This window comes from Chelonoidis abingdonii, chromosome 14, assembly GCF_003597395.2.
Source record: "Chelonoidis abingdonii isolate Lonesome George chromosome 14, CheloAbing_2.0, whole genome shotgun sequence".
NCBI lineage: Eukaryota > Metazoa > Chordata > Testudines > Testudinidae > Chelonoidis > Chelonoidis abingdonii.
This window is the reverse complement of record NC_133782.1, coordinates 39,540,716-39,554,903: the sequence shown is the minus strand read 5'-3', so window position 1 is coordinate 39,554,903 and position 14,188 is coordinate 39,540,716.

Genomic DNA, 14,188 nt, shown 5'->3' with positions numbered 1-14,188 from the left:
GGGATCCTCAGTAAGGTTGGACGAAGATGAGCAAACATAAGATATCAGGGGTCACATAAAGATAGGGGAGAACAGTGTCTATGAGGAGAATATGAAAGTCACCAGCGTAATCACGATCTGGGTACTGCAGGAGAGTTTAATCAACTGGGGTGAGATCACAAAAAAAAGGGGGTGGATAATTCATATTAAAGGGCCAAGGAAGGCTAATTGTGACAAAAAGATATAATGTGTAAGAATTATAATGAACATTAGCCAAGATCCGGCCTACTAGCTGCATACAGAACTGCCATCTCATATGGATTGCCTAGTGCGAGGCTTACCATATTGCCTAAGTATCGATCGTACGAACATCACAGCTAGCAGAGAGCACTCACAAGTTCAATAAGGAAACCAAACAATAAAAATTGCACAATGCAGCCGGTTACAAAATGGTCTTGTCCCCAGTCAAGAGGCTGGACAGCATCCAGCAGAATTACTGCAGCGTGCAGCAGATCTCCAAGCAGGACAAATTCCCCAGGAACGAAATACATAAGGGGTGTGCAGGTGACGGATCAACCTACAACTAGCGCTACAAATGAAGCAAGGGGGGGGGGGGTTTATGCAGTACTGGATGACAATAGTACGATCACAAAACAAGGAAAAGGAAGAAAATAATTTGCAGTTCAGGGAGGTTCCAAGACCAGCAGGAAGAATTCTGTGATAGATGTTTGATTTTCTGCTTTCTTTCCCTCCATGAAGTACATGTAGGTTTTCCACCTTCACCATATTTCCCTGTGGATTTAGCTGGTGATTGAGAAAAACGGAATATCATATAGTTAAGAGAGGAAGTGAATTGCATCCATTTGATTCCCAAAAATTGACATTGCAACTTTAGATTAGAGTTTGTATCCTCTTTCACAGCGAGGAATGACTTCACATGCAGACGTGCATAGTGTAATTGAGAAAGCAGGATTCATACAACCTCACGCAAAAAGCAGCAAACGACGCAGTAATATTACTGAAGTAGCTACATCCTGTTCCATTTTTTTCAACTGGAGATTCATTCTATTTAAATGGAAAAAGTGAACCAAAAGGTTGTTCAAGGAGTTAGCAGGGAAATTGTTCCTTAAGCTTTGAGGTTAGGACAAGAATGTAATGCAGCTTAAAGCAGCAATGATATTAGGTTGGATATTTGGGAAAAACCTTCTAACTGAGGGGTGGTTAAGCACTGGAATAAATTGCCTAGAGGGTTCTTGGAATCTCCTCACTGGAGATGTTTTAAGAGCAAGGATAGACATACACCAGATCAGGGAATCTGATAATACTTAGTCTGCCTCAATTGGAGAGACTTAGAGTAGATGAGCCTCCAGGGCCCTTACAGTTCAATGATTCTCATCGATCTATGAATATCTTACATCTGATGCGATTCTGCATACACCCATAGAGTTCCCCAGTATATCCCTGGACTGAGCTCAATTAACTGTAATTGCGGCTAAGAAACAGATTATTCCAAAGAAGCATCCAAGCCAGTGTTTAAAGATATTGGAGCCGCCTATGGATTTTCAAGCAATATGCTGGTAATTAAAATTAATTGATCTTAGATGGGTTTTTAGGCGCTGGATGCTTTGAAAATCCCACTACGGCATTTAAATAACTTCAAAAAAGCATTGGCCAGGATGACTAACTCAAGCTAGTACAGGAAGCTGTGGAACAGCAAGAGAACAGAACAAGAGGAATATAGAGGCGGGATGTTTAAAATGCTACAATATACGAGATTGATAGTTCTGTAGGAATGCTAAGTAGAGAGATGATATATAGTGAAGATCTCCTTTATGTTTCACCAGTCCCTGGCAAGACACATCATAATGAGGTAAAATAAGCCCTTATATTATTCAAATAAGGGAGGCACACTGACTAACGAGGAGTGTCTTTCAGACAGGGTCTAAATCTGAGGAGAGAGATTGAGAGGTTTTGCCCTGAGACATTGGTAACATGACCTTGTGATCCTCATCTTGAAGCAGCCCATGGCAGTGAAACAGGGGTCCTGGCCTCACAGTCAGCTTGTCCTCTCAGTTACGTTCAGAGACACATACAAGCTGCTGTTATGGGATAGGTGTCCCATAACATTATTCATATAATCAAACTGGCATCAATCTGAAGTTGTCTGCATCAACAAACCCTATCATGCCTCCTGCTCCGGATTCTTGGAAGGGTTTATCACGGGCAAAGCAGCCTTCCCCAACCCATTCTGGCTGACTGGGATCTCCCTGTGAGCTCTGCTGCCGAAATGAGCAACTGAGAATTAATTCATCAAGGCAATAATGCTGTGAGTTTGTTTAAAGAAACAATGTCACACTAAAACTGATTACGACAGACATTTGGAATCTCAAAGAAAATCTCCCTTCTCCACTGTTGTGTGTGTGTCGTCAAAAGCCCAAGGAATGGGCAGAAGTTTTCATTGCTTAATAAATATCTATCTCTCCAGGCCAATTACAGCCATAGACTCAAACCATGCACAGCAGTGGCAAGGGCATTATCCACGTTTTACAGATGGGAAACTGAGGTACAGAAGAGGAAGTGACTAACCAAGGTTCTGAACAGGATGTGGCATTCGAGGCTTCTGAGCCAAAACACACACCCTGGCAGCTGGATCACAGCCAGACTGAGAACCTTTGTACTATTAACTTTAAAAGATATCAAGTAGATTATCAGGAGATTTATATTAAAATCTCTGTAGTATCGGAGCAGTGCAACATAGAACCACAACAGGAATAGCAAAAATCCTTCAAGGATTTAATGAATCTCTGACACACTTCTCCCTTTGAGAGTAAGAAAACCTTTTATGTTGGGGCCAAGGAAATATTGTTTGTTTGACTTATTTAGATCGATTCATTGCTTTTTGGGTTGTGGTTTAGATTGGGGGCTTGGATAGCAAGGGGAATCATTTTATATTGTTAAAATAATAACCAGCAGTGAATGGCAGAAAGCAGAAAGGCGTTTTATCTGATGATGTTGGCTCCTTAAGTTTGCAAAATTCTCTAGGAATATTTTGGGAAATGTTTAAATGTCCTGTGTTATACAGAAGTCAGAGGGAGATATAACAATTGTCCCTGTTGTGCCTGGAATATATACAAACTATTAGAAGACCAATAATTGGCAGACGCTGCTAGGAGGAGCCTAGATCTCAAATCAACATTTTAATTCTTCCTGCGTTGCCTTGCTCAGAACATTAGAAACTGCTTCTATAGAGCTTCAGTTGACATGCCAATAAAACTGCTGCTGATATGAGAACAGAAGTTAATCTCATCTGCTCTTTCTCTAAGTAGCTCCTTCCATAGTACGCCATCACGGCAGTATCAAGTCATTTTAAATGTCTGATACTGAGGTACATCCAAATTAATGGAACTCTACTTGCATGCCAAGGGTGTGATAGATTGACGTCTGACAGGCTCTTCCTTCACAATCACCATTATATTTCATCCATTATTCATATCTCAAGCGTCCCTCCAACGGCCTCCTAATCCAAACATCTATCTCTCAAAGTAGAGATAGAGAATGATACACAATAGGAAGAAAACATTATCTCACAGGCCCTCTCCTTTCATAGTTCACTCAAGACATGACATCAACATAATGTGAACTCTAGAAGTTTATTACTATTGGCACTAGTTTGAGATTAGGAGTGGAGGACATGTCACACAGCCCCAGGCTCTTGTGAACCCTGTAACTCCGACGCCTCGTCCTGCTGAACTCAAGAGATATCCAGCATGCCAAATTTTGTTATGGTGCGAAGAGCTATGGCGTAGGTCACTGGAGAGAGAGTGCGTCTCTCAGATAAGTGTACTCAGACGCCACATAGTGCGAAGATGCTCAATAAGGCGACCTTGCAATGCACCAGGTGCTGTGCAATGCCAAAGGGTACATTGAATTTTTGCTTGGCAGTTTCCTTCACTGCATTAGTTTCGCCAGGCTCCAACAGCTTTTAAGATGTGGTCCTCTATGTGGAGACATTGCAATGCAAGGGATCTAGGATTGTTAAGAGACACAAAGTGCCAAAATACCACCTGAAATTCACATGCTTATTTCTAAAAAATAAAAAAATCCAGTAGGGACTACAGAGGGTGATAGAGGGGGGAAAGTTTAAATATTCGTGTTAAATACAGCAGTGGAGTGGAGTAAGGGAGATAGGGACATGATTTAAAACTCTACCATTGAGTCAAACTGTTGAACTAATGTTGGGGAAAAATATATTTCCACAAAAAAAATTGAAGTTGCCCACACTGTCCCCTCACTGGTGGAGGACAGGATGCATCATGACAGCTGCAACGGTGAGTTCATACAGGGGAAAAGGCATCCCAGCCAGGACCTGGCCACATAAGGGGATATGGAAACATCAGGCTCCAGAACTACAGAACTCTCCATAGAGGCACTGCAGTTGCTTTCCGGAACGTCCAAAAGATTTCAGGTTTATTGGCCAAAAAATGGAATTATTTTTTATTTGTTCTGTTTCCCAAGTGTTCAGATTTTTATGTTAAATTAATTATTGCCTGGAAGTACAGCCATTTTCATGAAACAATTTTTATTCAGGCCAAAACCACATTTCTATTTAAAAAAAAATACTTTAGGGCTAGCAGACCCAGGGCCTCACTATGGCAGGGCAGAGGTGGCAGGCTAGATGGGCATCGGATACCCGAGCACAGGAATAACTCAGGCTGGGCTGTGCTCGCACTATTTGAGCTGGTTTCTCCACATGGCCTGCGCTGACCCTCCCCCCTGTGCTTCGAGCTTTCCCTGCCTGAAAAAAACCAGCAGGTGCCTCTTTCCCCACTGCACACGTGAAGAACATTACTCCTCTTCGTCATGCTGCTGACCACGAGAACGTCTAGAATCCAATCTCTCTTTGGGACGCCAAGGCAAGATAAAATCCCCTTCAATCTCTTCTTTCTGTGGATAAAGAGCATCCCAGGTCTCATCACTCTCTTTCATAAGTCATGTGCTACAAGCCTCGTAATCATTTTAAGTGTTGCCTCTGCTGGACAGCTTCCCATTTTTGTCCAAATACCATGCAGTAACTACTCAGAAACCAGGCAACAATATTGAGTAACAACCCACATTTCTGAATAACAACGCACTTAAGTCCCGAACCTCACAAGATTCCACATATGATTTTTTTGGTCAAATCAAGGGCCAATTTCATTCCTTGGACCCAGATGAACAGACATGAAGAAGCTGTAGGAATGGACGCTGATGTGAATTCTGGAGCACCATTGAAAGGGGAGTTCAACAGAAAGCTAAAATAGCAAGTGGAACATTATGGAGACAGTGAGATTTTTTAATACTGTAGAAGCATGATGCATGAATCAGTTTAACCCCACACTAATATTGCCTGCCCACTGGGGTTAATTTCTCCACTGACAGAGGCACTATGGGATTGTGATATTATCTGCCTTTGTTATCGTAATCAGACACAGAAGACTAAAGAGTAAACTTGAGAAGACACAAAGAAGACGAATGATCAAATCATTAATTTAATCACTGAATATCAGCGTTGGAAGGGGACCTCAAAGGAGATTCATCTAGTCTCACCCCCTGCTGAAATCCCCAACAGTTTGTTTGTTAAAAAAAAATCCCGTCCGCCTTAAATGCCACTTAAAGAATTGAGCTCACAATCCTGCTTTAGTAGGCAAATATTACCCTCCCCTCCAAGGCATTCTAGATATAGGCACATCATGTATGATCTGGAGACAAATGAACCAAATGTGACAGAGATTGGTTTTGTTAAGATATTGCTGCTGCCATGGCAGGAGCCACAGATCAGAGGAGAACTCAGATATTAAGATGGACCAATAGTATGGAAAGTTCGGATCAATTGCTTCGTGCCAATGAAAATTTCAAGCAACCTGAGTTATTCCATCTGATTTAGAGGACTCTCAAAGGTATGTATCAGTGGAACTAGCTAAATGCTGGCTTTTACAACAAAGGCTGTGGGTCACTGGCGATGAACATACAAGCACGTTTGATTGCTTCCGGAAGGACGTAGAATCTCTAAGAGGAGTTCAAACTTATTTGGACTAACTGGAGCACAAGAGACAACAGGGGAGCTGGACAGCCCGGAGGTACCAGTCTTGGGAGTTGTAGAACTGTGGGCTTACCTTTATACAAGCTATCGCTATGGCTGTGCAGAAATCCGGGGCACTGAACTCCTTCTACATCCATGACAGATGTGTCCTCTGTGATTCACTCAAACTCTGTCTCTGATGCACATGTACTTCTGAGGTAATTAAAAGATTCACCAATGGGAACTTTGACCCTGTCTCACTCAGCTGTGAAACCTTCTATAAACCTCCCCACCTCCCTTAACCTTGTGAGGATCTGTAAGATGCCTAAAATGGTTCATCTGGATGGACGTTTCAGACCCAAGCCCCCCAGATGACAGCTGACAACTTGTCTGGGTGTCACAGCTGTAATCTGGGAATCAATACGGATACCTGGTGGAAGGCAAGGTAAAGAGCTCTCGTAGGTGTACTTCCTGGGCTGAAAAACTGTCAGGATGCGGAAGCCCAGTGTGATGTTTTGGGTAATCACTCAGAGATCCCTGGTTGAATCTTGTTAAACGGCAAACACCCAAGGCCAAGACATTCCTTGGGTCACCGCTTTTGCTTGGTCTACCGCCTGCACAATGATTGAGATGGCTAAGATGGGCGCTACTAAAGGAGACGTGCCAATGATTGAGCGTGAGGAAATGATGATCAATGGTATGACTAATCTCAGGTGTTCTTAGACAAGGACAGCTATTTCCAGTCTCAAGTCTGAATCATACTTATGCCAGTGCACTTCCATGCGGTAACTATAAGAACGGCCAGACTGGGGTAGCACAAAATGTTCATACTAGCCAGTAAATCCTGTTGCCAACAGTGGCCATGCCAGGTTCCTCAAGGGAATGGACAGGAAGAATCATCGAAGTGAATCAACCACTTGGTCCCCATTCTCCAGCTCTGGCATAAACGTTGCCTACATTCTGAGATGTTATTGTGAAGCCCTAACAATACTGAGAATTTTCCTGTAAAGTCAGTCTGCAGAAATCACGTGAATCATGCACCAGTGACAGGACAGTTCAGGTTTCTTTTTTTCTTCTTCTTTCATTAAATTAAAGGATAGATTTTTAAACGGCACTTTAGATGGCTGGTGGTGGATTTTCAATAAAGCATCTACGGTAACCAATATCCCATGATGGAGACGGAGCCTAGATGCTTTACAAAAAATCCGATGAGACAACCTAAAACATCCTTTAAAATATGCCAAGTCTGTTAGCACTCATAGATGACAGAGAATGCATTAAACCCCCGCCCAAGTTGAAAACAAAAACAGCTCAGAAACCCAAAGGGGCAAATAAATTTTTAATCTAATAGTTTCCCAGCAAATTATCAAGATTTTTTTGAGAGCCTAACTCATGATATTTGAAGTATGGGGTTGACAGTAAATGGTCCGTTCCCTTCAAGGGTGCAGTGTGCATGGGTGAATACAAGCCACGGCACCACAATTCACCAAAAATCAATATTGGTATCCAGCCTACCTGGGAGCATTGCTCTGGAACCTCCTCAAGGGAAGCAATCTTAGTCTTTACACAAGAAGATTTGGATCTGTCCCTGTGTTATATTCCTGAGGGTTAGCGTTTTAGGAAGATCACATGTGAGGCCAGAAAGCAGACAACTAACAAAAACTCCATTGTATTTACAAACACAGAGCTCACGCTACACAGGCACGAAGCTGGCTGGGTACACCTAAAAAATCTAACTCAGATTGCCTAGGAACAAAAAACCACTGACCAACACAAATACACAACACCCTGCTGGGCAGTATGCACCTGACCTGTCAGCCAACAGAAAACCACCTCCATGCCAGGACATACAAGGATTAGTCCTCCAGTGGCCATCAGAGGATGGAAAGAGACAGACTAACCAATCAGAGCCAGCAGGTATGTTAGGAACCTTTGCCATGCTTCATGCAGGGGTGGACGCTGGCCAGGAAGACGGCAGTTCCAGAGGCCCCACCATTGATTCTGTTCCTCTATTTACAATGTCTTTTTGGAAGATCTTCAATTTAGACCAGTTTATAATTCAATTTTATAAGGCTACCTTGATTTCTGTATAATGCATTTAAAACCAAAATGTTGATCAAATGCATATAGATAGTCTGCGATAATTATCACAATTCATTAAATTCAAGCTCTTGTAGAAATGCATAAACCAGAACTGCTGCTAAAGACTTTAATCTATTTGACTGGTGTATTAAACTGGATACTGTACGGAGATAGGAACTCAGTGGTTTGAGATACCAACTAATCCCTAAAACCCCAAGGTTATGAGCTCAATCACTTGAGAGGGGCGAACTGGGTAAAAACCTGTTGGTTGACTAAGATGGACCTCCGAAGGCCCCTCACCTAAGTATATTCTATAACCCTACTTTGATTCCATGGTTTGCAGAGGTGTTACATTGCCCAACGCACTTTGAATGCTTCTTTGCAACATGCGTTGGTTCCACCTGTATTAGACGTGACATTGATTAACGTTTCCCAGACCCTGAGAAGAGCTCTGTGGAGGCAGAAAAGTCCAGAAGTCAAGCACTATAAACTATATATGCCTCTCTATATATGATCTCAATACATTTAGCCATGTTCAACTAAACATATAAGCCTAAAAACTTATATACTGAAGTTTGTCTGGAAAAAGCAGTTTCCATAAAACCATGCAATGAACCACTTTAATGGGACATCATTTAGATCTCATTCATTGGTACATCCTCCCATACATCACGCCTTTCTCCACCATCTTTGGACAGCATAGACTAACAAACCTGGTTTACTCCCACCCTCCCCCTTTTAAATCATGCTAGTCCACCTGTGGAACTCATATGCCAGAGATGCTGATGTAAGGCCAGATTGCAACAGAGTAAAAAAAGAAATACTACAAGTTCATGAGATAGGTATCAACAATGACTATGTTATAATGTAGGCCAAGATGGTTCAGGGATGCAAATCCCATACTTATGGTGTCCTAGCCTCTGTTTGCCAGAACCTAGGGAGTAGAAAAGACTGAGATAGATGGATCTCACTCAATGATTGCCCTTTCTGTTCATTCCCTCTCAGACTGGCATGACCACTTCATGAAGGCAGGCATATCTGGGCTAGATGGACCATTGTACATTAACTACTGGTACATTTGGGTTTTTTGTTTGTTTTCGTTTTTGTCTCATTTTCACCCATCCTCTGTGGCTTTCCCTAGGATGTAACCGATTGTCAATAAAATCAACCAAAATCAACCTCAAAATTCCTTAACAATTCTTTTACTATTTTGGTACAGGTAAATACTTCTGCAGGAGTTTAGGAATATTTAACTTAAGCAGTCTCTTAAATCAATGCTATTTCTGCCCTTAAAACGACAATTGTCCAATTACCAGTTTAGATCTTGTAATATGCCTCACTTATTCCTATACTCAATGGCAATGAATATCTCCCCCTTTAGCCTCATAAAATAAAGCAAACTTATTGAAGTACTTTAATTTGTACAAGGATGGGGAGGCTTGCTGAAGACTCCAGGTCAAGCATATTAAATTAACCTGAGGAAAGGAGTGCCACCAATATGTGTCTCCCTGCCTATAATAGTCCGAATGAGTCGGAAAGAGTTTCTCCATTTACATGGGCATCGATCTTGGCTGTATGCCCGAGGCAGCAGCAGCAGCAGCAGAAAGACGCAAAATCTTGTGAGACTCACAAAATGTACAGACCCAAGTTAAGTAAACGGCTGAGTTCTCTGACTCTTCTCTCTTACAGTTGTTAGCTGTGCGCATCAGCCTTGTTAGAAACAGCGGACACACCACTCGTAAGCACCGTCTAGCTAATCTGGCAGGCCACGATTCACTGCCTTCAGCTTAAATCTAAGGGGAACATTAAAGCAATAACATGGAGGCTATGCAGTTGACAGAGCCCTCCTGACCCTAGCCAGACCTGAACACTGGGATGCACAGAGTATTTTGTAAGTGTCTTTCAGCGTGGCGTTTGAAGCATCCCAGCTTCTTGCCTTAGACTCTGGTGTTTGTGTTTCATACAGATAGCTTAAGGGTTAATGTCTATTTCACCTGCAAAGGGGAATAACCAACATCTGCCAGGAGACCAAATCAGGAACAGATTTCAAATCTCAGGGAGGACTTCTGGGTGTGCTGCTTTGTCTCTCCGTTGCTCTCGCTCTGGAGTGATCTCTCTATCTTCAGGTTTCTAGTCTTCTGTTTCCAAGCTGTAAGTACACAGGTAGAGACAATAGGTTTTTATTTGTTTTGCTATTACATGGTGTGTAGTTTGCTGGTGTTTATTGTATTTTCCTTTTTGATAAGGGGCTGTTTATTCATTTTTCTTGTTAGCAATTGACCCTTGTATATGTTGTCAACCTTGAATACAGAGACAGTTTTATGTGCTTTGTTCTTTCCTTTTTATATAAGCTTTCTTTATAAAAACCTTGTTGGATTCTTTTCTAGTGAGGCTCAGGGGTAGGAATCTCTGTGCCGAGGGTTACCCAGTCTCTTCGGGAAAGACTGATAGGAGGTGAATTCTCTGTTTTTGTCAGAGTTGCAAAGCTTGCTATTGCATGGAATCTGACTGAGGGTGAAAGAAACTTGATCTCTCTGTTTTTGCATTTCAAGGAATTGAATAGAGGTGATTCGGTCCAGGGCATCCGGAGGAAGCCTGGGAGGAAATAAGAGGAGACAAGGGGAGGGGTTATTTCCCTTGTTGTGACTCAGGGCTCTGGTCTATGGGTTCCCCCAGGGGAAGGTTTTGGGTGAGACCAAACGTGCGCAGATACTGAAATCCCTGGTCGTGGCCAGCCAACTATTCAAGTCCCCCAAAAGTGGTAATTAAGTTGGAGGTCTTATCGTAATTAACCTTTACTTGCAGGAGGCAGCCTACGCAGAATCAGTTCTCCATCTTGTTCATTTCCTGACCCGCCGCGTCTTGGCCCTCCCCTTCGCAACCTGTTCACAGACCATTGTTCTCACTTCCCATTTGCCAGCTCTGAATGGAAGAAGAAGGAGAGATCAATGCCACCACATTTTAAATCACAAAGCCCCCGCCATGCCCCTACTAGCCCAGCGGCACAGGAGGCTCATCCATCATGCACTAGGCAGGCCCAGTCCTTGACAAGAGAGAAGCTGGCAATTTGTTCCACACTCCAGTGCAGCCTGACAGTTGCGTGCGCTCATCCATCACCCAGAGGGGTGCTGGGATGGGATGACGAGGAAGAAAAGAGCCCTCACCCCTTCGGGGGGGAGAACGGGCTGCTAGCTGTAGAGGCAGGAGTGTGTCTGTGTGTCACAGCGAGCAACTGCAATCCAGTGTGTGTGTATGTTACACCTAGTGAGTCGGAGTCCAGATGTGGGTGTGTGTCTGTCTGTCTGACGCTTAGTCCGTGTGTTTGGGGTCACACAAAGTGACTGCAACCCAGACTGTGTCTATGTGTGTGTGTCACACATTGGGAGTTGGAGTACAGATGTGGGTGTATGTGTCTGACCCTTGTTCCGTGTGTATGTGTCACACTGAGTTGGAGACCGGGACCCGAGGGGGGTCACACAATATGAGCTGGAGTTCAGGGTTGTGTATGTGTCACACTGAGTAAGCTGCCCATTTAAGATGCTTTGATCAGGGGCATGAACCAAGAGCAGGTAGGGCTTCCCCACGACTGCGTGGGAGGTTATGTGATGAAAACCTGCCGGGACCTCCCGGCCAGAGATGGGGCAGCCACCCGGCAAGGCTCAGAGTCCCCGAGAAAGAAGCCAAGCTGGGACATAGGGGGGAAACCCCTGTCGTATTTGTCCTGGCAGGGAGCACACAGAAGGGTCTTGGCGTACGACAAGCCGGAGGAGGTAAATGTTAACAGGAATTGGCCAGGCTCAGAAGGGTTTCCCCCATATTTATTAAGGAGGGAAGTTTGCTCAGTTATTTCTTAGCGGCTCCGGCATGGAGACGGGAGCCAGGAGGACCATGGGACATGGCACAAGGAGGCCTCTGCCATCCTCGTGCTGGGGCTTCTACAGCGCCAGCTCGTGACCCATCACACTCCTGGGCGGCGCTTTTATACTCCACCGGGACACCATCTTGTGACGTGTCACTCATAACCGGGGATCCCTACGCCCCCGCCACGGCTCTCCGAGGGACTATTTTACCCCTCCTCGTTAGTGGAGGCAAAGGCTGAGCGGTTGTAGAGGACACGGCCCTTATGGGACAGGCTCAGCCCTCGTCTGAGGATGTGGGATGCCCTCTTGTGACTCAGCACTCCCCACGAGGTATCCCTGCCCCATCGGCACGGTTACCAGAGGGACTATTTCGCTGCACCCCATTAACGGAAGCAACAAAGGCTGGGCCCCGGTGAAGAACTTGACCCTCGTGCTACAGGCCCAGGCCTGAGCTTCCCTGACTTCTGGGACACCATCTTGTAACTCATCACTTCCCACTGGTATTCCTACGCCACCAAGAGGACACCCAAGGGACTATTTATCCCCTCGCCATTAGCAGGAGCAAAGCAATGGCCAGCTGGGCGCCCTCCTGCCACCACTGGACTCATGGGGGTCTTGCCAGGGACATACACCCTCAGCCAAGGCCTGAGCTGTCCAGGGGTCTCTCTGCTTCTCCGCCCCAGACTTAGCTCCAAAAAGCAGGAGCCATGCAGCCCCGGTTGCCCAGAGCAGCTCCCCCTACCTTGCAGGGGCGCCCGTCCACGGTCTGCTCCTCGAACTCTTCCCCAATCTTGAAGTTGATCTCAGTGGTGCGCACTGTGGTGGAGGTCTTGATATAGAAGGTCTCACCGTCTTGCTTGATCTCCACGGCCGGCTTGGAAGCCGCGGCCACCGCGATCTTCCTCAGCATCACGTTGACACCTGCAGATGAGATGGCATCAGGCCACCTAGCACAGGGCCTCAGCGGGAAAAAGGGACAGGTCGCCCACCAAGGGAGGGCCCCCAGCTTCACATCTTTCAGGCTGCCAGGCATAGCAGAGATAAGTTGGGCTCAGGGGTCAAAGCACTGGACTGGGACTCAGGACATGAGCGTTCAATTCCCACTGCGACCACCAACTAACGCTGAGCAACTTGCTCTGTGCCTCAGTTTCCCCCACCTGTAAAAATAAGACTCATAATTTTTCCTTGTCTGTTAAGACTGAACTCCTTGGGGCAGGAGCCATCTTTGTCTGTGCAGCCCCTGGCATTATGGTCTCAGCTGGTGCTTCTAGGAGCAACTGTAATACAATAGCAAGTGGGGACAGAACGCAAATGCTCCTGAGCCACCTGCAGTAAAGGAGAATCCCCAGTAGCAATAGAGGGTTTATGAGACAATGTTGATCCGTCCCAGTTCTCTCCAATAGGGAGCAGTGACAACATACACAACAGCAGCTGTGTGACAGTAGAAGCCTGAGGAAAAATGGCATGGGGGTGGCGGGGGGGGAATGTGGTGGGAGACAAAATTCTTGCCATCGCGTTACTTAATCTGCACAAGAGACAGAGAGGGGGAAACGTGAGAAGACTCCCGGTCTGACAAAGACAACAAGGGAGTTCTAGCTCTAGACAGAGAAATGTCACCTTCCTCTGGGACACCCTGCACTGTGGGAGAATGAGGGCTTTGTTAGCTCGCCGGGCAGAGCTGGCAGTGGGAACATGTGCAGTAGCCCAGGACTGTGCTGCAGATCGAGGGGTTAGTAAGGGATCGGTGCTGGGTTCTCTTTATTTGCCTAACAATCCACTAGCCCGTGATTCAAACCTCTATTAGCCATTCCTAAAACAGAAGCTAAGGCAGAGGTGGGCAAACTATGGTCCGTGGGCCACATCCGGCCTGCAGGACCATCCTGCCAGGCCCTTGAGCTCCTGGCCGGGGACACTAGCCCCCAGTCCCTCCCCTGCTATCCCCCTGGCCCGCAGTCACACACCATGCAGGGCAGCGGGGCTGTGAGCTCCTGCTGCTCTGAGCTGCATGGTAAGGGGGCAGGGGTTTGAGGAGCAGGGGTGTCGGATAAGGGGCAGGAGGTCCAGGGGGGGCATTCAGGGGACAGGGAGCAGGGGGCGGTTGGATAGGTGTGGAAGACCCGGGGAGCCTATCAGTGGGCGGGGGTGTGGATAGGGGTTGGGGCAGTCAGGGGACGACGAATGGGGGAGGTTGGATGGGGTGGGGTCCCAG